Source organism: Acomys russatus, chromosome 17 (genome assembly GCF_903995435.1).
Source record: "Acomys russatus chromosome 17, mAcoRus1.1, whole genome shotgun sequence".
NCBI lineage: Eukaryota > Metazoa > Chordata > Mammalia > Rodentia > Muridae > Acomys > Acomys russatus.
In genome coordinates this window covers 45,406,578-45,430,993 of record NC_067153.1, presented here as the reverse complement: position 1 = coordinate 45,430,993, position 24,416 = coordinate 45,406,578, and the positions used below count along the sequence as shown (strand labels likewise).

The 24,416-nt window shown below is 43.5% G+C and overlaps 1 protein-coding gene across 5 annotated transcripts in view; it reads left to right on the top strand.

Annotated features, from left to right (window-relative positions):
* The window catches only part of Tcf20 (transcription factor 20), a 162,901-nt gene that overhangs the window by 82,672 nt on the left and 55,813 nt on the right, over positions 1 to 24,416 (top strand). The window contains exon 1 of one of the 5 annotated variants that reach the window (XM_051160086.1): positions 3,172 to 3,248. The exons of the other annotated variants lie outside the window; for them this stretch is intronic. The gene's annotated coding sequence lies outside the window, so the exon portion shown is untranslated. Of the gene's footprint in view, positions 1 to 3,171; positions 3,249 to 24,416 lie in introns of those variants that run through there. 5 annotated transcript variants of the gene reach the window in all.

The following is a 24,416-nucleotide window of genomic DNA, read 5'->3' as shown; positions in this document are numbered from 1 at the left end:
CCTCAATCAATCCCTGCTGACAGATGGTAGCGGAATCAGTGACCTAGAGGCAGAAGGCTCCATTTGTAATCCCAGAGTGGGCCAGGTTCCTGGAGGAGGGCTGAGGAGTTTGTAATAAAAGGAGTGACACAGTGTTTCCAAACGCCTCTGAGCCAGGAGAGGAGAGAAGGGATTAGTTTCGCCTCTGGAATTGATACATAGTGATTCCCTTCAGCAGGTATTTTGGAGTGGTCTGAGGTAGAGCTGGGGGCTGGGAAGGACCAACTCGTTTACTCTCCTTTAAAAGATTACAAAGTGTAGAAGGAAATCCCAGATGGATACATTTGAGACACGAAGGGATACAAGAGGTTGGGGCAGGGTTGATGTCCCAGGCTCCAGAGGCTGAGTCAGGAAGAAGATCATGACCTGGAGCCATCGCCCATCCTGGGCTACATAGTGAGACGCTGTCTCAACCAACCAACAAAACAAAAACCTTACCCTGGAGTACTGAGTTGTAGCACTTTGGGCAGTCAATTAATTTCTCTGAGCTTCATCACTCAGCTGTTGTGTTGGCCTCCTGAGTGTTAGGACTTCAGGCATGCACCACCGTGCCTGCCAGGTAGCTAGAGTTAATTGTCTCTGGTACCTCATGAAGTCTCCATGCAGCTATCTTCAGATGCTCACAATACCTATGAGTGAGGTGAGGTCTGACACCCAGCGAGGTGAAATGACTTGTCCTCGGTCACACAGCACACAGCACACTGTCTACTGCTGGTCTTCATTCCAGTGAACGCTCCTTTCCCTCTGTGTGATACTGCACAGGGACAGGGTAGGTCGCCAGGGGCTAAAAGGGCTCCAGCAGATCTGGCTGTAGGCCGGGGCAAGTTTCCTCATAGAGGTCACCTGGACAGTGTTCTGTTAGGGGCTGAAAGAGTAGGGAGGGGGCTACCCCAGGAAAGGAGCAGGAGCAGGGGCTGGGACCAGTGTTTCTCTGCACTCTTTTCCTGTTGAGCTCTGTGGCATCCCCTTGGTCCCCTTGAGACAAAGTAAAACCTAGGAAAGAAGGGGGAAACGGGGGGCAGGAGCACAAGGAAATGGGTATGCTTTCATGAGCTGGCTCAAGGGGCTGCGGGTGCCCTCAACACTTAGTCTTCAAGAAGGCATAGCTATGTTCTCCGTTTCTTTTTTCTCTCTTTCGTTTTGGTGCAGAAAACTTTGGGTCTCTTTTGAGTCCCTCCCACCTTTCTCTCTGAAGTCCTGACACTAGCTGAAGCCAAGCTTTGGTCTCTTAAACAGGGCCTTAGTGACTGAGAATTTGAAAATGAAACTCACTGTTAGAACAATAGGAACAGCCATAGGGCAGGGCCTGGCGGCTCCGGAAGGGCTTGGCATTTTGCCTGTGGAGAAGGAGGTGTGGGGGAATCCAATCCCCAGGAATAGTCCCTACCAGCACTGGAATCAGCCCCCACTTGGTGAGATGGGGCCGCAGCCTGGAAAAATTATTGCCCTCACTACAGCTTCAGGCCCTGCCTGGGATCCCCAGACCCTCTGTGGGTGGCCTGAGGCAAGTGAAAGCATTAACTAATCTGACAAGGTAGAATGAAAGGTCAAAGGGTAAAAGGCAGGCCTCGGGGATCTGTAGACCTAGACATGAGAGCTGGTCCTCCAGACCACAGCTGACCCCTGTTCGGCCTCTCATCTCACACCCAAAGCATGTTTTTTGGATTTCAGTTTACTCTCAATGGGTTGCTTTAGGAGGAGAAGCCACACGCTCCCCCAACGTAAACAGGGTGCAGGCTTAATTTAGAATCAGTAGTTTTAGGGACACCTAATCCAAACTCTCCTTCCTCTTGTATCTTTTGGGAAACTGAGGCTGAAAGTGGAGAGTCTGTGGGTGTGCCAGAAGCAGAGTGCAAACATACCCAACTCACCCTAGCCTCACTTTGATAGGGGAGGGTGGGTGGGGGGTAGGGTGGGGAGTGGGTGTGTGTGTGCGGGGTGGGGGATGGAGGGGGTGGCGCAGGTCGTACCACCATCTAAGGCAGGGGGGTTCCTACCTGTGGGCTTCGCCCCCTTTAATAGTGAACAACTTTTATGGCCATTAGAAAACACAGGTATTTTTACACTTTTGTTCATAAGTAGCAACGAAATATCTTTATGGTTGGGGCTCACGACATAAGGAACTGTATTAAAGGGTTGGAGCATTAGGAAGGTTGAGAAGCACTGTCTATGGGACGGTGGCTCCACAGGAGGCTTTCTTGAGGAAAAAGAAATTTAGCCCTTTGCTCTGTAAGGACATGCGGAATACAAGGGAAGGCTAGTTAGGGCCTCAGGCATAGCCCTGGAAATCTCTTCAGTTCTGGTCCTGCCATCCAGGAGTGCAGAATCTCAGCTCCATTGCAGACTACTGGCATGGAAGTCTCTATTTCACATGAGAGGTAGGCTGGCTTCCTTTTATTTTATGATGGGGAAATTGAGTCTCAGAGACTAAATTGTTTATTCAGGAACACCCACCTAACACCATGGGTAGAGACAGCAGGCGCACACACCAGTGTGTGACCCACTTGGGCTCCTGCGGACTTGAAGAAAGCAGGAGCCAGCCTGGTAAGGGCTCAACTAACTATACAAATTACCATGGGCTGCCCAAGACTGCCAAAGGCGCGACTCCAGCTTTGGAGGCTCAGGGAGAACTCCAGAAACCCCAGTGCAAGGTTCTGTGCCAGCAACTCCCCCAGAAAGTTGTTTTGAGGGCACCGCACAAGGTAGCCTCAAGCGGAGGGCTGGAGTAACACCGGGCGCGTGGTGCCCGACCGCCGAGTGGGGTCTCCTCGACGCTGCCGCACGCGGGTGGGCACGCGCGCCGCCCCGCCCCCGGCCCCGCCCCCTCCGCCCGCCCCGCCCGCCCGCGCGCCGGGGCCCGGAGCCGTCTCATTGGCCGCGCGCCGTCACCTGACGCTCTGTTATTTCCTGTGTGTTGGGAGAATGGAGAGAAAAAACCCGGAGCCGAGCCGCCTTCGGCCCCTGCGAGGCGGCCACGGCCTCAGCCGGGGGAGCCCTCCCTGAGGCGTGCCAGAGCGGGGAGTGAGCAAGCCAGCGCGCGGGCCGGAGCGAGCCTCTAGGGGCCGCGGCCCCGGCCCGCCCCGCCGTCGGCCTGGGCGTCCGCGCTGGAGGCGGTGGAGGCGCCCCCACCCCCACCCCGCGCCGCGCCGCCGCCCCCTCCCCTCCCAGCGCCGGCGGAGGCCGAGGGACGGGCCGGGGGGCTCCTGCAGGTAACCGCCGCCGGGCCTGAGGAAAGGGGCAGCCCTGAGGGGCAGGGAGCGGCCCGCGCCGCGCACCCCGGCTGCGGGGAGTACAGGTCGTGGCCCGGCCCGCCCTGCGAGTGCCGAGCCCCGGGAGTCGCTGAGGGGGCTGAGGGGGACCGGCGTGGGCTGCTGAGGGGTCAACGGCCGGGCCGGGCGTCAAGGTTGGGGGGGCCGGGGAGCTCTCGGGCTGCGGGCGGAGATACCTGCTCGCTGCGGCCTGAGTTGCAGAGAAGGGGTCCGCGCTCCTGGCAGCCAGCCCCGCGGGGACCGGCGTCGCTGGCCTCTTCGCTGCGGACAGGAGGCGAGGCACGCGCGGTGGAGGGCCGGGCTCGGAGCGGGCCGGGGAGGGGCCGGTGGACTGGCCGCGCGAACACCTGAGGCCATGTGGATGCGGCTGCCGGTCGCCTGCTGGCGGCCCAGGGCAAGTACCCGGCGGCGGGGCTCGAGCTCGGGGCGCAGGATACACTTCCTGTGTGGGGCGCTTTCCCCTCCCCCGCCGTGGTGAGCAGGGCTGGGTTTGGGGTCCCGCGGAGTCCTCGAAGGAGCCCTTCTCGGGGGGTCGAGGGTGGGAGGGAGAAGCTCTGAGTCTCTCTTCCCTGTTTTCACGGAAAAGTGGTGGTTTTAATGAGAGTTTGCTCTCCGGTCTGCGGCGGGAGGTGGGATGTCTTGAGTGCGCCGGGATGGGAGTGGAATTTAGTGTTGGGGGGGAGGGTTGATAGAGCTGAAGATTGCTCCACGGTTTGTGGGTGCGGATGCCAGTGTTGCTTGTCTATCTGTACGCAACTCCTTGGGGGACGACGAACCAGAGTTGGGTTCCTCCCTGAGCCCTGCGTTCTCCCTCCAGAGATTAGATGTCTCTAGTAAATGCTATAAAATGGATGGAATTTTTGAGCTATTATCTAACAGGCTGATCTTTGAATGATAATTGGACCCTTATGCTAACAGCCTTAGTGAAGAGTTTTATAAAACGTTTTACACGGGGTGGCATTGGCGGCTGGGGGAACTGCACTAAATTCCGATCTAGGAGTCCAGGAATGTACTTCCAACTTGGCCACCAAATAAACTGTAGCCCTGGGCAAGTTACCTACCCTCTCAGTGCCTCAATTACACTTCTGTTAAAGACTCCCTCGCAGGCCAGACATTTCGAAGGTTTATTTGAGTTTGGTTTGGTGATTCTCCCACTCCTTTTTTCACGCTCTCATTTTGACCATAGTAACTTTCCTGAGAAATGTAAGATGTGCCTTACTAGACTGAAAAGTAACTTGGTCAGTTTTTCCTCAAATTCCCAGTGCTGCGCTGTGCTTTTGGAGAGAAAATGCACACTATTAATAGCAATCTAGCCTTTGTTGAATGCATATTATATATATTTTTTTCTTTGTTGTAGAGTTTTCAGGAAAACACTGGCCAATTGGGAAATGTGGATGAGATGATTGGGTCTGTTTTTGTCAAAAGCCCTTTCCATGTTGGGAAGGGATGCTATTTCAAGTTCTTTTAGGTGGCACTGGCTAACATGAAATTTCCAACTTGGATCTTGGAGAAGAGATGAAGTAGGATTTCACGAGGTGATGGTGTAGGCTAGCAGAATTAACATCCACCTCAGGATGCAGTAATTATTTGCATCCCTGGTTTATTCTTTAGTGGTAGCAGGATGCTTCATGGCAGATGCTGAAAAACCCCAATTAATGTCACTGATTTTTCTGGTGTGTGAGGGCTGTGGACCATATGCTTTTGAATGTTAAGTACTTCTAGACCAACCTCAGATTTTGCTCTTGTCTTAGACTTTTAGTATTATAATATTTGAGGGACATATACTTAACGTGTCGTCCTGTGCCTTTATTATTTTTGGCTATATATCCTGACTGGCCTTGAACTTCCAGTGATATGTCTTCCCAATTATATTCACCTGGAATTATAGGTCTGTGTACACCACACTCAGTTCACTACGTCTTTTGATCTTTTTATTTGGTCTGCATAGTTTAAAAATGGTCTTAACATGGATGGGGAATGGGCTCATAATGTCAGTCTTGTGTATGTGTTAATAGAGGTTTTCTTTTATGGTAACATCAAGCTTATCAGTGAGACACTTCATGACTACACAGATGAATTATTTGGAATTTTCCAAAATACAAAATTCTATTAGGACTTGAATTATGACCTCGTATTCAGTATATTTAAAAAAGATCCAGTTACTCAAATTGGAAGCTCCTATCACACTCAAGTATACATTAATTATGCCTGTTTTATAGCTTACTATAAAACATTAGGGTGTGTATGTGTAAGAGGGAGAGACAGAAACAGAGGAAGATAGATCTTTGGTAAGATAGTAGACTTGCCTTTTTTGGTATTAAAATATTTTAGCAGAGTAGTTTTTCTTAGCTATTGTAAAATGAAGTGGTATGTTGTTGAAGTGATCTGTTTTGATCAAGAAGTTAGAATTGGCTTTTATTAGATTTTACTTTTTCTTAGAGATAGGAAAGGATGCTAACATTTGCATTGAAAACACTCGTCAACTCTGGCCAAAGAATTCTAAACTGCCTTAAAATGTCTTCCCAACAGCCGGGCGTGGTGGCGCACGCCTTTAATCCCAGCACTCCGGAGGCAGAGGCAGGTGGACCGCTGTGAGTTTGAGGGAAGCCTGGTCTACAAAGTGAGTCCAGGACAGTCAAGGCTACACAGAGAAACCCTGTCTCGAAAAACCAAAAAAGGAAAAAAAATGTCTTCCCAGTAGATCTGAGAGGTCATCGTTGCTTCTCCTCAGAGTACATAGAGGAGTGAGATGTGGGGCTTGGATATAATTCCTCTACTAGTCCCAAAACTTGTTACTAGGTTCCTTTTAACTTAGTGCCTGGTCAAGGTGCCGATCAGCTAGTAATATATGTGGCCCTAGAACACGTGTCTTCCTGCTGTCATTCTGTCCTAGCGGCTCTTAAAAACCAAACCAAACCAACCAACCAAACAAACAAACAAAAAAGCACTACAACAAATAGCAACAGCAACACTGGTGAATATCAAATCTGGACCTGGGTAAAATACTGGAAAGTGGGTTCCCACTTTGCAACCCTTGAGAGTTTTTTGAACTTTCAGTTTGCTCATACTTGGCCAATTTTGCTGGTGTGCCTAAGATTTAATTTGTAAGAGGTTTCTCTTTCTTACCTAGTTCTGCCATTCTGCCTCGAGCTGAAAGCATTTATCAGCTGGAAGAGCTAGACAATACATAAAAATATAAAGCTGTCTTGTTGCCTGTGTTACTGGTTTACAGCATACAGGAACCATGTCGTGATTGCTTTCACTTTGGCCAAGTGAGACTTTGTTGACATACATTTATGAAAAACAGAACTTTTCTCAGTGTGCCTTAAGTATTACTTCCTCTTGGGGATAGTATTTTTAGTTTTAGGCCCTTGAAAGTCTTGTAGAGGTGATACTGGGGATTGAGAACAGAATCTCAATTGTGCTAGGTAGGTACTCTGCCACTGAGCTACATCCCTAAGCTTCTCGAAAATCTTGTCATGACTGTGGTACTCAGAGTATAGGTGAAAAGATGGTCATGATGACAGTTTTCTATATTAGGGCCATGCTTGCTTTGAGGTAATGCACAGGACTAGCAGGAAGCTACATAACAATAGTTGTTGGTATAACTGTGGCCGCATCTTTATGGATTTAAGAACACAGAGCTGGGTGTGGGGGTACATGCTTTTAATCCCAGCACTGTCAGAGGCAGCCAGGTCACTATGACTTTGAGGCTAGCCTGATCTACATAGTGTTTCAGGCTGGCAAAGGCTATATAGTGAGACCCTGTGTCAAAAACAACCAACCAACCCCCCCCAACCCCACCACCACCACCAAATAACAACAAAACAATAGCTCCCCCCAAAACCCTCAAAACCAGAAGATTGAGAACATACTAGCTACTAGGAAAACTACTGTTGAAAGCTGTTCTGTAGGCTTGGGGCACTTGGCTGTCAGCACATATGAAGATGGCTTTTTTTGTTTGAACATCACATCCCTGAATGTTGGGTAAGATCCTCGCGTGCTTGTCTTGTGATTTGCATTAGCCAGGTGTTCATGGGCTGCTCTAACGCGTGGAAGATGCAGTGGTAGAGGCCAGCTAGAGAAGGGGACACTGGAAACAGTGTGAACAGTAGATAAATAAGACTGTCATGTGGTAATAGCTATGCAGAATAAAACAGTATAGGTGGGTGTGTTGGTGCCGCCTATAGTCTTCACACTCATGAAGCAAAAGCAGGATTGTGAGTTTAAGGCCAGCTAGAGCTACATAATGAGCAAGCCTATCTGGAAAAGAAAGGAAAGAAGCTCAATGTGGTAGTGACTTAGAATGGTTTCAAAGATGGTCCCTGTTTTTGTAGACATTCTGTCAGCCGGGTAGTCAGATTTAATCTATAGGACAAGCAAAAAGTAATGTTAAGTAATTTACTTTGGCCACTATTAGGAAGTGATGTTCCCTTCTCATAGTTGGCTACCACCACTAAATAGTGTGCTTTCTGCAACAAATATGTTTTCTTCTCCTTTATACAAAATAGCACACAGAACCTGTTCCCCATTTATCTGGCCAGCCACAGCAGTTAATCAAGCAAATACCCAGGGAGGTAGTTAGTGCCCCTGTTCTTCTCAAGAAACTCTACGTTTTCTCCCCTTGTAGCCCAGGCTGGCTTATCCTCACTGTGTAGCTGAGGATGACCCTGAACCCCTGATCCTCCTGCTTCCACCTCCCAAGTGCTAGAATCAGACATGTCTACAGCAGTTTACAAGAGCCCTGCTTTTTATCAAGCCCAGTGAATATTCTTCAGGCTTCCAAAGTAATAGTTCATACTTTTAGTTATAGAAGCAAAACCAGGCCTGTCCTGTAACTGAGGTGTAAAGTTAGAAGAACGCAGGACTACTGGGACCTTAACTGTTCTGAATCCTAAAGCTCAACTTTAGCCACACGTCAAAAGTTATTCCCAGGCTGGAGAGATGACTCAGCAGTTAAGAGCACTGACTGCTCCTCCAGAGGTCCTGAGTTCAATTCCCAGCAACCACATGGTGGCTCACAACCATCTATAATGTGATCTGGCGCCCTCTTCTGGCCTGCAGGTGTATTTGCAGGCAGAGCACTGTATGTATAATAATAAAAAAATAAATCTTTAAAAAAAAGTTATCCCCACATCTAAAAGGCCTCACTCTAACCCAACAGTTGAAGATAAATATAACTAAGGGAACATTTCTCCATGTTATACATTGTGAACCAAGACATAATCAGAATGAGAAGCCAGCCATGGGGCCTAATAAGCCAATATTGTACATCTTTGTGAAAAGTAACAGTAACACAGTCTTTGTCCACACTGCTTTATGTTGACATGTTTCTTCAGAGTGGAGCTCCATGAAGTTTTTTGTTTGTTTGGAGACCAAGTCTCTTTGTGGCCATGGCCAACCAGGACTGCACAGAGCCTCCTGAGTGCAGGATTAAAAGGCATGCACGTCCCATCACACACACCCTGGTGATTTTTAAAAATTGGGGTACATTTAAAACTTAGAAGAGTATATGTGATATGTATGTATATATGTGTGTGTGGAGGTGCACATGCACATTTCTGTGGAGAACAGCTATGTGCTGAGTTTTGATGTGAGAGCTGGGGGTCAGAGTCATGTCTCATGCTTACATGGCCAGCCTTTGACTGTGTCAGTCAGTGTAGAGTCACCATTCTATCAGTTTTTCCTGAGCTGTAAAATCAAAAGGTTAAACTAGATTGTTTCTTTTCTAAAAGATTGTATTACTTATTTGTATGTGTGGTGTGGGTGCCTGTGGGGACTGGAAGAGGGTGCTGGATCCCCCAGAGCTGGAGTTGCAGTAGTTGTGAGCTGCCTGATATGGGTGTTGAGGACCCAGTTCAGGTCCTAAGGAAGAGCAGCGTGCGCTCCTAACTGTTGAGTCATCTCTCCAGTCCCCCAGTGATTGTTTTGCTTTTGAGGGGGGTTCTTCTGGTTCTAAAATTCTGTAGTCAATAGATTTTGAAAAGGAAAGCAAAAGTCAGGCTAGACACTAGTTAACAGGTAGAGATGGTGAGCCTCCTAGCTTTAACTAGCCTCTTTCCCTTCTCACCCACTGCCAGAGCCTCTTGCAGCTGTCCTTGCTTCTCTCACATCCTACCCCAGTTCCACTCAGTGGGACCCCCTACTTGAAGCGATACCTAGTGAGGCACCTACTAGACACACAGAAGTCACTAGTGTTTATCACCTCTATTTGAAGCTAACTATGAACATACAGAAGGATGTTTCCTGCAGTAAGACATCTGCCTCACTCTTGTACCCCAGGCTGTCCTTGAGTTTAATCTGAGTGCTAGGTTTATAGGCGTAATCTACCACACACTTAGACCTATGCAGTCTTTATTAAATAAACAATTAGGCCTTTTCCCTTTTTGAAGCCTTTAGAAGGCACCATGAATGACCTCACTAAAGTTTGTTTGCATGAAAACAAAAAGACACAATCATTCTGCTTTCAGTATTTGGATTAACTTTTCTAGAGGTCTTCCTACGGTCCAGTGATATTAGTACCTTTCTAGTTTCTTTCTCTTTATTTCTTACTTTTTTTCTTTTTCTTTTTGGTTTTTCGAGACAAAGTTTCTCTGTGTAGCCTTGGCTGTCCTAGACTCATTTTGTAGACCAGGCTGGCCTCGAACTCACACTGATGCCTGTGTCTGCCTTCCAAGTACTGGGATTAAAGACATGTGCCACCAAGCTGGGTTCCTTTTCCAGGTTCTTGAGTCACAGTCTTATCACTGATAATTCATCACCAAGTTACTATCGAAACAATTTCCATTATATGACTTTCTTTTTAAAAACTTTTAAAAATTTAATTATATGTGTATGGATGTTTTTTCCAGCATGTATGTCTGTGTACCAAGTCGGTGCCTGGTGCTTGTAGAAACCAGAAGAGGGCATCAGATTGCCTGGAATGAGTGTTTACAGACAGTTGTGGGCTGACTCTGAGCTCTGGGAATCTTAACTCAGGTCTCCTGGAAGAGCAGCCAATGCTCTCAACTGTGGAGTCATTTCTTCAGCTTAGTAATATAACTCCAGCAGTGATAACTTCTTTCATCCTACTCCCACTGCCCCCAGTGCCGTACTCATACTCAGTGGAACATTAGCCTTTTAACAAGGCCTCATATTTCTATTCACATCTCCCCTTGATCCCACCTTGCCCAGAGTATAAGTCTCCCCCCTTTCCTGATTAGAATATTTTAATGGTTTCCCAAAAGCACACTGTAGAGAAACCAGACTCCTGCCTTTCTCCACCTACCCCTGACTGCTTGTTTTGGACACTTTTGCTGCTTCCAGTAACATTCACTCTTCAGTTCCTTGAAGGTGCTACTTCTTCTAGGCCAGAACACTGACTAACCCTAGCTGTTTTTTATCCTTCATGGTGTTTTATAGAATGAATAAATACCGGAAGATAAGCAGTAAGAAGAAAAAGTGTTCTTGGTGTGCATCTACAAAATTCTTTAAATAGTAGAAGTGTGTTTGGTTTGAAGAGCTGAAAGAATGCTAGTTTGTAGCATAGGCAGAGTTTCTCAAACAGCACTATCTAGGAGTCTGATACACTCTTGGTGGGTATGTAAAATGATATAACCACTTCGGAAAACTTAGGAAATTCCTAGAAAGTTGAACATAAATATTTTGTGACCAGACACTTTCATTTTTAGGTATTTACTCAGAAGGAACAAAAATTTCCACAACTAAGCTATATGCAAGAATGCTTATAGCAGTTATTTTCTCATAATAATCAAATCCTGGAAACAGTCCAGATGTCTGTCCATCATCAAGATAAACAAACTAGCACATACATATAATGGAAGGGCTGCTCAATAATAAAAAGGAACAAACCACAGGGACTGTAATAGAGCTGAGTCACAGATACGCTGAGTTGAGAGAAAACGGATCATCATATTTATAAGCTAAAACTAACCCATGATATTAGTAGTTTGTACTCAGAGTTTTGATTTCTCTAAAAACTAGTTATGTTTTTGTTTTAATCCGAGGTGTAGGATAAGAGGCTACTTCACAGCAGCTGGTTAAGATTTGCCTAGTAAACTAGCAGGGGTGTGATCTCTGCCAATTACAGATAATTTAATTCTGGGGACTCTGGAGAGGGTAGAAATGAGAGAGCCCCAAGAGGGCCGGTGGTGGCTGCTACTCTCCCTGTTGCTGACCTTACCCCCATCTCCAACACTACTGCTTGGTTTGTTATTGCTGGTTTGCTGAAATGCTGGAGATTCTGGCGATGAAGACTGGATTTGCCTGAAGGAGCTTTTAATTCCCTAATCAATAAGAAGTAGCCTTTCTCCTATCTAGTGTTGGGATTGGAAGGGATTAGGGAGATTGAGGTATAAGAACCCAATAAGACAAATTTTAAAAAATAATGCCAACAAGAATTGGATTGATAATACTTTTTGTTGTTGTTGTTTGTTTTTTGAAGGTCTCATGTAGCCCAAGCTGGCCTCAAACTTGGTATGTGGCTGAGGGTGACTTTGAACTTCTGATCTTTCTCTGATTTTTCTGCCACCACCTCCCAAATGCTTGGATTACATGTCTTTGTCACCGTGTCTGGCTTCTATTCCCACCTTCTACCTTGGGTGGACGAGGATTCTAGAGCAGCGGTTCTTCTCAACCGGCCTAATTCTGCGACCCTTTAATACTAAGACAGTTCCTCATGTGGTGGTGGCCCTCAACCATAACATTATTTCAATTACTACTACATAACTATGCAACTGTTATAATATACACAATATCTGATATGCACCCCCAGGGGGTTGAGACTCACAAGTTGAGAACCTGTTCTAGAGGTCTGGGTCTTGATAGACAACCAAACCTGATTAGATCCTGTGTTGTCTATAAGTAAATTTTATTAAAAGTAAATTATATCTGAAAACAATTTAGGAATTAAGTTAGATTGCAGGCTGGGTGGTGGTGCACATATCTTTGTTTTACTCCCAGCACTCAGGAGGCAGAGGCAAATGGATCGCCAGCTTTGTCTACAGAGCTAGTTCCAGGACAGCCAGGGCTACACAAAGAAACCCTGTCTTGAAAAATCAAAAAACCAGCCGGGTGGTAGTGGTGCATGCCTTTAATCCCAGCACTCGGGAGGCAGAGGCAGGGGGATCTCTGTGAGTCAAGGCCAGCCTGGTCCACAAAGGGAGTCCAGGACAGCCAAGGCTACACACAGAAACCCTGTCTCGGGGGGGGGGGGGGAAAGAAAGAAAGAAAGAAAGAAAGAAAAAAGAAAAATCAAAAAACCCAAACCAAACCCCACCCCCTGAAAAAAATTAGATTCCAGAATTTATTCTGAGTCTGTCTAATACTTGAAGCAGCATCATCTCTTTCTTATCTGAACTATTTTATTTTTCATTGGTTTTCCTTCTTTTAGTTTTGCCCTCTTCTCACATTGCTTTTCTCTAATACCAATGGTTTTTAAAAAGTCAGGCATTTGGGAGGCAGAAGGTAGGTAGGTCGCTGTTAGTGTGAGGCCAGCTTGGTCTACATAGTGAGTTCCAGGTCCATCAAGGCTACACAGTGAAACTCTCTCTCAAAAACCAAAGCAGGCACTGTAGTTCACACTAATCTCAGTGCTGAGGGGATAGGAGGGATATCTGGCTTTATTAGCCAGCCAATTTAACTGAATCAGTAAGTTTGGTAAAAGACCCTATCTCAAAAAATAAGGTGGAGAGCAATTGAGGAAGACACCAAGTATCATTTTCTGGCCTCCAGGTGTCCACATGTACACATATCCAGCAAAACAAAACATGAGTAGGGGGGCTGGAGAGGTGGTTCAGTTGATAAAGCACTCGCCTCACAAATGGGGACCTGAGTTTGAATGCCCAAAAGCTGACTTGCTGGCCAGCTAGCTTATCCTGCTTGGCAAAGATTCAGGCCAGTGCTTTGGCAATGAAAGTGCTGTTCTGCCTATGACTTGCTCTGTTGTGACTTATCCTTAACCTGTCTTCATCCATGGTCAGTGTATGACATAGGTTATGTAATATGAAATGTGTTTATTTCTCCACAAGTTTTTCCTTTGGCCAAGATGCCATGTAAAGCTTTTTGCCTTTATTTCTCTTCACATAGGTATTAATGTTGAATTTAAGTTCATTTTAGAAAATTTACAAGGTGCTTCTATGGCTAAAATTAAGAATAGAGAAAACGTCAGAGGAGGAAATATGACCTGAGTTAATTTGGCCTGATAGGAACGAGATAATGAAAATCTTGGGTCTAGGGTATGTGGAAGAGCGTGACCTGCTGCTCCTCATTTCTGAAAAAGCAACTGCAGAAAGGCCCAGAAGGAACATTGGTTTAGGTGAAGAAGTGAAGAACTCCATGCCCTGTGGGGAAAGCTGGGGATTTCTGGAGAACTTCAGAGCAGTAGCACTCTCTTTTGTGCTTGGTAATTATTATCCTATTGGAGGTCAGTTTGGGGAATATGTTCTTAAGAACAGAATGACTCCTCCAGCCTCTCAGACTTAGCAGTGAAGCCAACCTAAACAGTTTATAACTACATGCACATGTGTCAACAGAAATGAAAAGGTACATGCTGTTGGATTTGGTGTTACCCCTACCCAGTGCAGTGAGTTTAAACCTGACAGAGGGTGCTGAGGGTGCAGCTCAGGGGTAAAGTGTTGCCTTAACATACACAAGGTCCTGAGTGCATCGCTAACACTGCAAGAATTAATATAATGGCAATAGATTTTCATATTTTGATTGAAAAAATATTTTGTGGAAGTAGAATTGAGTTTTAGTACACTCCATAAAAGAAATTTGAGTATGAATGAAAGGCATTATAGCTGGTATCATTTATTAAGTGTTTCTGTGGAAATAAAAAATTTCAGCATGTCCTGAAAGTTGACTTTCTCTAAAGATAAGGGACACAGATAACGGAATGAGCTACATCTCAGAAAAATATTTTACTTCAGCCAAGATTGCTAAGTAGATTCCATTCTATGCATAAGAAATGTCAAAATATCTTTTTCCTAGAGTTCAATATCTGCAGGAGTCATCTGTAAAGTTTACAAGGATCTAGGAGGCTGTAACAGTGGCATAATGAGTGGTGTAACAAAGGAGAACCATGGAAGAGGCTGTTACTCTGATTGAGTATGGAAAGAGTGTGAGAGAAAGCTGTGGAGGAGGAGACATCTGTTTAAAATGTGGGAGTTGAAGGTACCCTGCAAAGATGCTAAGGAACCCTCTGCAGGCGTCAGCTCATGGCTGTTGCAGATGTAGTTGGAAGTGAGTTAAGTGGGCACGGAGGAAGACCTGCCTAAATTGCTTTTCCAGCTTCCTGAAAGTAACTTCTTTTCCAGTTTCTTTTTATCTACAGCCAGAAAGTCTTTCAAATGCCGCTCTTGTCATATCCCTTAAGTGTGTGGATCATGTGTAGACACCTGTCTTTGTAGTTCTAACTCCCAGCTTTCTTATTATATTACTCTGTATGCCCAGAAATGTTTCCATTCTCAGTTATAGGCCCATGTCTTTGACCATTAACCATTTCGTGAGGTTGTTTCTTTTCAAAGCCTTTCTCCAATATCCTTTCCTCCATGAAAGCTCACATTTTTTTCTTTTTCCTTTTGTTTGTTGTTGTTGTTGTTTTTCTCCTTTCTCTTTGTAGCCATGGCTATCCTGGAGCTCACTCTGTAGACCAGGCTGGCCTCAAACTCAGAGAATCTCTTGCCTCTGCCACCAGAGTGCTGGAATTAAAAGATTAGAGACATTTACCACCACTGCCCAGTGCTCACGTTTCTTTATTTGGTTTGTAATTTTTTTGCTCCTCTATGTTGGAGATAGAACTCAGGACCTTGTGTGTTAGCCAAGCACTCTGCCACTTCCATATCCCTTCTCAACGTTGACTTTTTTTCCCCACTTTCTCTCTGGCTGAAATTTTTTTATTGTATTGTTTATTTATTATGGTGTAGGTGAATGTGCTCATGGTGTGCTTATGGAAGGGGGAGAACTTTGGAGTTGATTCCTTCCATTCTTTTTTTGTTTGTATTTGGTTTTGGTTTTTCAAGACAGGGTTTCTCTGTGTAGCTTTGCCTGTCTTGGACTCACTTTGTAGACCAGGCTGACCTCAAACTCAGCAATCTGCCTGCCTCTGCCTCTGCCTTCCGAGTGCAGGAATTAAAGGTGTGCATCACCACACCTGGTTATTTTGTTTTTCAAGGTAGGGAGTCTCTGTATAACAGCCTGTGTTGTAGATCCACCTGCCTCTGCCTCTGCAGACATTAAAGTCCTACCCTGTATATGAGTGTTTTACCTTCGTATATGTCTGTACACTGTGTGCATACCTGGTGCCTGTGGAGGACAGAAAAGGGCATTCTGTTATTAAAATTTTGTACTTACATGGCATGTTGATACAGTTGATGAGTGATTATTGATACACTATTATTAATGAAAATTCATAGTTCATATTTGAGTTTATTCTTTGGAATTTACCAATACATAATTTTGTGATCCTACCATGATGACATCACACAGAGTGAGTAACTACCCTGTAGGTCCTTCTGCATGCTCATGTGCTTGTGCTAGCTCCATCCCTGGCTTCCTTGCTCCCCCTTGTATCCTTAGCAACCACAGATCTTTTTCACTGTCTCTGAGTTTTGCCTTTTCCAGAATGTCATGTAATTGGAATTATACTGTCTGTGGCCGTTTCAAACTGGCTCTTTCATACAATAATGTATCAAAGATTCTTTGTTAGGGTTGCCTTCTTTCTTGACAGGATTTTGCTATGTAGCCTTGCATGGCCTCAAACTTGGAATGGTCCTCCTGCCTCTGCCTCCTATGTACTGGGGTTATAGGTGTGTGCCACACCCTGCTATTTCTACATCTTTTTAGAGACTGATATAATATCTTTTTATCCTTGTTAATATTTTATTTAGGGGGCTGGAGTGGCCAAGAGCACTGGCTGCTCTTTCAGAGATACTGAATTCAATTCCTACAACCACATGGTAGCTCACAACCTATACTGGGACCTGATGCCCTCTTTTGGCCTGCAGGGTTACATGCAGATAGAGCACTCATATACAAATAAATAAATCTTAAACAGACTTGTAATATATTCTAAATAAAATTTTTATCTGTTTACTCCTGAAGAGGCATCTCAGTTGCAAACAATTTTTCACAAATATAAATAAAGCATGTGAGATTTTATGTCTACTTAAGTTTACCCCATTTAGATAATTAGATGCATGGCTTACTTGATAATCTATCAGTAGACCTGGCTTTGTAAGAAATTGCCAAACTTTTCTGAAGTGTTTAGATGTTAATTTTCTTGTTTTAAAAATTAAGTTGTGTTTTATATAGGTGGGCAGTCATTTTAGCCCTTTTTACATGTGCAGTTAAGTGCCACTGATTACATGCATGGTGTTGTGCAACCATTATCGCTGTTTCCAAAACATTTTCATTACCCCAAACAAATTCTAAGCATTAGGCAATAACTCCCCGTTTCCTGCTCTTCCAGGTCCTTATAACCTCCAATCTTCTGATCTGTTTCTGAGTTTGCATGCTCTAGTCATGTGATATATAGGGTAATGTTTGTCCTTTTGTCTCTGGCTTATTTTACTAGCAATGTTTTTAAGGTTTATCTTTACTCAACATAGCAGAACTTCAGTCCTTTTTATGGCCAAGTAATGCTTTTATGACTAAGTATACTATAGGCCCTTTTGTTTGTCTACTATCTATTGATGTGTATTTGTGTTCTTTTCACCTTTGGCCTATCTTGAATAATGTGGCAATGAATATTGGTATATAGTATCTTTTTAGGGTTAGAGACATAGCTCAGTTTGTAGAGTGCTTACTTAGCATTTATTCCATCCCCTGTGTCCCATAAACCAAATGTGGTGGCACATACTTGAAATCCCCAGCACTAGGAAGGTGGGTTCCAGAGGATCAGAAGTAGGGGTCATCGTTGGCTACATAGTCCAATTGAGGCCATCCTGGAATACATGAGATACTGTTTTTTAAAAAAGTATCTGTTTGGAGTTTTGTTTTTGAAATATCCTTTTGAATATTGATACCTAGGGTAGAATTGCTGGTTATTTATTAACTCTTGTGTACCTCTTTCAGGAGCTGCTATGTTCTGTTCTAAAGTGGATATACTGTTTTACATTCCTATCACAATGTACGGGACTTCTAGTTTACCTGTCTCTGACCAGCATTTGTAATTTTTTAAGTTTTTGTAGCTGTTCTTAATGGGTATGAAGGAACAATTCATTGTGGTTTTGACTTACATTCCCTTAATAACTAATAGTGTTTCATATGCTTGTTGGCCATTTGTGTTGTCTTCCTTCCTCCGTCAGGGAAATCAGTGTCTTCAAGTCCTTTAATTATTTACTTATTTTTTGGTGTGGGTGCTGCATGTTTCTGTGGTGCATGTGCATTTCCATGTAGTTTCATGTGGAAACCAGATGTCAACCTCAGGTATTGCTCCTTAGATGCCATCCACCTTGGTTTTTTGAGACATGGTCTCTCGTTGGCATGGAGCATGCCAATTAGAGTAAGCTGGCTGACCAACAAGTTGTAGGGATCTTCCTGTCCCTGCTGCCTCAGTCCTGGGATTAGAAGAACTTGACATCATAGCTGGCTTCTTTTCCATAGTTTTTTGTTGTTGTTTGTTGCTTGTTTTTTTAAGTGGTTGAGAGTTTTTGTTGTGGGATTCTAAGAGTTGTGTATATCAGATACCAGGCACTATATGATTTGCATTGTCTAGGAATTTGGTATTCTTTCTGCTAATGTGTTTTGGATAAGTTAGTTTAAATATGAATGAGTCTGTTTGGGGGTCAGAGGACTTTTGGGAATTGCTTTTACCTTGTTGAGGGAGGGTCTAGTCATTTCTGTCACTTCACTGTAAGTCAGTGGTTCTCAATCTTCCTAATGCTGCAACACTTTAATACAGCTCCTCATGTTATGGTGACTCCTAACCATGAAACTCTTTCATTGCTACTTTATAACTGTAATTTTGCTACTGTTATGAATTGTAAATGTCTGATATGGGGTCCCTGTGAAAGGGTTGTTCAACCTCCAAAGTGGTTGTGACCCACAGGTTGAGAACTGCTGTTCAAGGCTATCAGGCCTACAAGCTTCTGATCAGCTTTTCTGTCTCATCTCATTTTAAGAGCATTGGAATTGTAGATGTGTATGATCACATTTGACTTTTTAAGTGGGTCCTAGGTGGGGAATGAACGCAGTCATACGTTTTGCTCATCAAGTGTTTCTACTGCTGAGCCATCTCAGGTTTGCACAACAGTAGAATTCTAGAAATAAAAGAAATTCTAAGTGGTTTTGAAATACTGGTATTTTGAGACAGGGTTTCTCTGTGTAGCAGGGGCTGTCCTGGATTTGCTTTCTAGACCAGGCTGGCCTTGAACTCACAGAGATCCACCTGCCTCTGCCTCCTGAGTGCTGGGATAACAGGCATGTGCCACCATGACTGGCAGGTGCTTATATTTTTATTTACTGTAGTTCCTTCAAAATTTTTTGAAACCTATGTAGCTCACAGACCTATAAGATCTAGAAAAGCTAAGTTTTGAGAGTCAGTTATAGCATGAATAAAAATTAGTAAGTTAACTTTACTCCTAAGAGAGAGACATTTAGAGTTAGATATTGATTGTACCTTTTGTAATTTAGTCTGAAAATCACAGTCCAAGCCTGTAACTTCAGGACTACTTCTAAATGGTAGACAGCCTATCCCGGAATGAGAGAGAAACTCTTGTTTCCAAAACAGGTTATGTGTGCCCTTTGCTTTCTTTCTTGAGGATGGCTGTGCTGATACTCCCCTCCACAGGTCCTCTCCCACCTGAGTGCATATCTGGCATGTTGCATAATAGTTGGGTGTGGTAAACAGAATCTATTTTACAAGGCAAGTTTCCAAGTGGCTGGAGGATTCCATGTTTCCTGTAGTTCTCCTAAGCACTAATTCCTGGTAGAATTCACCTTCCTTCTTTAATTTTCCAAGATTCAGGTTCTTCAGACTTGCTCAAGTAATAGAGGAACAAGTTTTCAGAATTTTTTAAGTCCTCATGAATAGAGCTGATTAAGAATTACCAGTTGGAAGCCAGGACACACCTGTAATCCCAGCTCTATGGGAGGCAGAGGCAGGTGGATTTCTGTGATTTCTAGGACAGCCTGGTCTACAAAGTGAGTTCCAGGGCAGCCAAGGGTACACAGAGAAGAAACCCTGTCTCGAAAAACAACAACAAAAATTTTACCTGTTTAGATGTATCTTTTCTGGCCATCCTTTAGAAAAACTAATGCCCATATTCTTAGGTGTATCTTTTCTCTCTGAGTGCCTTTCTTTCACCTTTAACTCTAATGCTTAAATCTGTATTTAAAAATTGGTAAAATATCTTTGTTAATCCCTCCCACATAAAGATGTATCTTTTTAAGAAAAATCCTTATTAAAGATTATTCTTTTTTGTGCAAGGTCTGTGGGGTATGAATGTTGGTTTACAATATGGTGTGTTCCTGTCAATGGTCCTTTAAGTGCCTGTCAGTTTTCACCTTTAGCCCCTTAAAAATTTCCTCCCTATGGGCTGGAGAGATGACTTAGCAGTTAAAGAACACTGGCTGCTCTTGCAGAGAGCTAGAGTTCAAATTCCCAGCACCCACATGGCAGCTTACAACTGAGTGCAACTCCAGTTCCAGGGGGTCTCATGCCCTCATCTGGTCTCTGTAGACATAAGTGTGTGTGGTCCATAGACGTGGATGCAGGCCAAACATCTGTACACATAAAACAATAATAAAAATTTAAGACATTGACTTCCTAGCATTTTGTTCCTGTCATTTTGCTTGATAGTACATAGATGTTGGCATTGTTAGAATTGAATGTGCCTTTAACTGCTTTAATCTAGGCTCCTCATCTGCTCCTCCCTGTACATAAGCTCCATGTATTCACCATCTCGAGTCTGTGGCTTGGAGTATCTTCTTTGTTCTGGAATATTTTTCTAGTGTTTCCTTTTACATACTGCCCTACTACATTCTCTCTGTCTTGGACCTTCTCACTGGATCCTTTCTGTCACCTTTTCTAGTTTGTATTTTTTGGTAGTTTATTTTGAGCAATCTTTGAATTAACCAATTCTTTATTCTGCTTTTTTGTTTGTTTTCTAAGACAGGGTTTCTCTGTGTAGCCCTGGCTCTCTTGGACTCACTTTGTAGACCAAGCTGGCCTATAACTCAAATATCTGGCTGCATCTACCTCCTTATTTCTGGGATTAAAGGCGTGTGCCACCACACCACACCTTCAAATTGTTTTTGTTTTTTGTTTTTTTAAACTGAGAGTAAGAACACAATTGGTAGATTTATTGGCATTTTTAAGTTTAGCTTTTTTTTTTTTTTTTTTTTTTGGTTTTTTCGAGACAGGGTCTCTCTGTGTTAGCCTTGGCTATCCTGGACTCACTTTGTAGACCAGGCTGGCCTCGAACTCACAGCGATCCGCCCGCCTCTGCCTCCCGAGTGGTGGGATTAAAGGCGTGCGCCACCACGCCCGGCTAAGTTTAGCTTTTTTTAAAAATTGGCTGTTATTTTTTATGCATTTCTGTTCCCTCAAGTTTTCCAGTGTGGCTTTTATTTCCTAGATCATATGAACTATAAGTCAGGTGTGGTGGTAAAGAAGCACTCATTACCTCCTACACTTAAGGGAATGAGGCTTCAGGAAGATTTTGAGTTTGAGATCATCTTGGCCTATACAGTGAGGTCCTTTCTACAAACAAGCATAGTTAATATAGTTGTTTCATAGTTTCCTAGTTCCAGTATCTGGACTTCCTCTGGATCCTTCCTTATACCTCATGTTTCTTACGGCATTTTGTCTGTTCATGTTCGTGAGCTAGAGATGATATTTGGAGCATTATTTATAGAAATAATTAGAGGCTGAGGATCTTGATGTCTTTTCAGGTGCCTGAGGGCACCAGCAAATCAGGATCACTTAAATCCAGGCTAGAGGTTTTCCGATATTCTAAACTGACTGAATAATTCTAAACTCACTCTTACTTCTAGGAAGCAGTCTTTCAGAGCCTGGGCTGGGGAGAGGCCAGACATGCAACTTGGATCTCCTGGCCACTTCACTTCTGACAGATCCACAAATGCCCCCAGGCTTTCGTTGTATTTCCGTTTTTTCCAAGGCAAATTATCACTATTTTGTTAGTGTTTTGGTATTTTAAAAACAAACAAACATGTACTTATATATTTACTTGGTCCCCTCCTCCAATTTTAGTTTATTATTGGAAGCAGAAACTCAAGTTACTATAACATTAACTTCAAACCAAGTGACCATAAGGTTAGAGACACTACTAGATCTAATTTATATGTAGTCAGTACAACTAGCTGAGCTGGTTGAGTAAATTAGACAGTGGCAGTTAGTGGTCAGTTGCCTGATTGTTTAAAAAATGTTTTTTTTTTTATTTTATTTTATATGTATGAGTGTTTTGTCTGCATGTATGTCTGTACATCATGTGTGGACAATGCCCACAGAGGTCAGAAGGCATTGGATCCTCTGGAACAGATGGTGTAAGCCACCATGTGGAAGCTGACAAACAATCCATTGCCTTCTGGAAGAACAGTCAGTGCTCTTAATTGAATAGCCATCTCTCCAGTCCCAATTGCCTGGTTTTAAAAATCATATCTGTCATTTATTCACAGTGTGCCTCTATCTATTTTGTCATACAAGAGATAAAATACCTTTAGTTTACAGATGCTCATATCAGATCTGTGAGATTGGGGTGTAGGGTGGCTCAGTCAGTAAAGCACCTGTATTGAAAGCATGAGGACCTTACTTAGTTGAGTACCCAGAACTCATGATGAGGTGGCTCATACTTGTAGACCCAGAACTGGGGAGGTGAAGACAGTAGGATTTTGGGGTCTCACTGACTATTCAGTGTAGCCTCATTAGTGCGTTCCAGTCCAAAGGAGGTAGATGTATAGCCTTCATGTGCAGGCCACACACACATATATGTGCACTCACACACAGGAACACACACAGTTTAAAAAATAAAATAGAAAGATTAAGAGCTAGCATATTGTTTTGGAGTTGTGGTGACTTTGTGGCAACAGTGGAGTTTTTACAATCAGCTACTCACCCCTACTCTTCTCAGCTTCTATCTTCGTTTTACAGAACTTAATTATCCATATAGGTTTCTCCATGCCTGCATCCTCAGCTGTATGTAGAGTAAATAAAAAGGTCCATTGGCTTTTATCTGGAGTGGACCAGACTCATACAGCTTAGTTCTCCCTTTTACTTCATTTGACAAGTTGACCTATGGCTTTGGTACCTTCGATAAAATCAAGTTGGAATGCTTTTGTTGATTATTTTCCTCATTGGTTTGTTCAAGAAGGCCAAGGACACAATAAAATCTGTCCTGTCATTTCTTTTCTGAAATTGTTAGCTGACACTGTTGTTTTACAGTGTGTTGTTGGGGTTTAACTTCTTATAAATTCAGATATGTTCAGTTGCTGTTAAAAAGAGCTTTTGAATCCTAAACATCTAGTGCCCCCATATTTAGCTTAAAATACTTCTTCATATTTTTATATTTTGTTGTACTACATGTAAATGCTCTCAAGGGTCAGCCTCTGGGAAGTAATTTCCAAAAGTCCTTTTAAGAAAAAAAGCTTTTAAAAAGCCCTTTTTTGGTTGGCATTATTTACATTTTAATAGTAAGTGAAGCAGTTTTTGCCTATCAGAAGTGGTGATCTGTTGTGTTTAGCCCCTTGTAGATAAAGTTAAGAAAATTCAACCTGCTTCTCCTTATGCTTCAGTGAGGGTCAAAGCAAAGAATGGAAGCAGGGATTATGGAAACCCCTTTTTACTGTTAGTTTCTCTGACAGATTGAAGTAAAACTGGTTTTGCTTGTTTGTTCGTTTACCATGGTTTGAACACAGGACTTTGTGCATGCTAACCATTAAGTTATACTCTTAATTCTAAAAATGTTGTTTTCATGTGTGAGCATGTGTGAGCATGTGTGGATTGCATTGTCAACTTAATTCACCTGGTGTTGAATACGCACTCTGTGTTCAGCCTTAGGAGACCAGGGTTCTGTGCTGTGAAGTAAGTTGAGGAGGAAATAACTTTGACAGTGCTGCTTGCCCCTTGTGCTCTGGGTAGGTGTTGATGCTAGAGAGTGAGATTTGCATTGAAGGTAAATGGTATGTCAGCAAAGTCATTATTATTCTGACAGAACTAGTTTTGAACAAAAGTGAGGCTACTGGGGCACATTTCAGTACTCTGGGGACGACAGACTAATAATAGCACAGTAGAGGTTAGGGGTGTCAGCTCCAACTCTTTTCATTGTCTAGCTGTGTAGATTGTGGAAGTTATTTTCTGAACCTCAATTATGCCATCTGTAGAATGGCTAAAAATAAATATCACAGAATCATTAAAATTAAGTGATACTAAGCATTTACATTTAGTATCCAGCATTTAGGTGGCCGAGGTAGTAGGATTTTCAAAATTCATTTGAAGGCATTTGAGGCTACAGTGTGAGATCACATCTCAAAACAACACTAACAGAAAACAGCCCCACCCCAAACCTCCCAAAGATGACTGTAAGATTGCATGAGAGATAGCATCTCTCATGCAGTTTAAATAAGAAAAATCTTTATAAACTACTTTTAATTGAAGTGGAATTTCATCACTTTCTTCCTCCTAAAAAGCTTTATAAAAATAAATTTTATTATAAGAAGAAAAAAGCAGTGGGTAGGGCATGGTGGCGCACGCTTTTGATCCCAGAGCTTAGGATACAGAGATAGATGGATCTCTTGAGTTTGAGGCCAGCCTGGTCTATAGAATGAGCTTCAAGACAGCCGAATTCTCTTGTACTTTGCATTGTTGGGTTTTTCTGGTATTGGTGTTGACTGCCAGTGCCATAGCTAGCCTTAGGGTATCAGGAGGGTTGAGAGTGAAGGCTGTAAGGGCTTGTAGACAGTGCTGAGCAGTCTTCAGGGTGAACACACTAGACCTGTTTCAGTAGGAATGCAGGGAAGGCTGCTTCTGCAAGGTGTTCATATTTCTTTTTTTCCTTCTTTCCTCCCTCCCTCCCTCCCTCCTTTCCATCCTTTTTCTTTTGTTGTTGTTGTTTCCTCCCACTCCCTCAGACAGACTTTCTCTGTGTGACT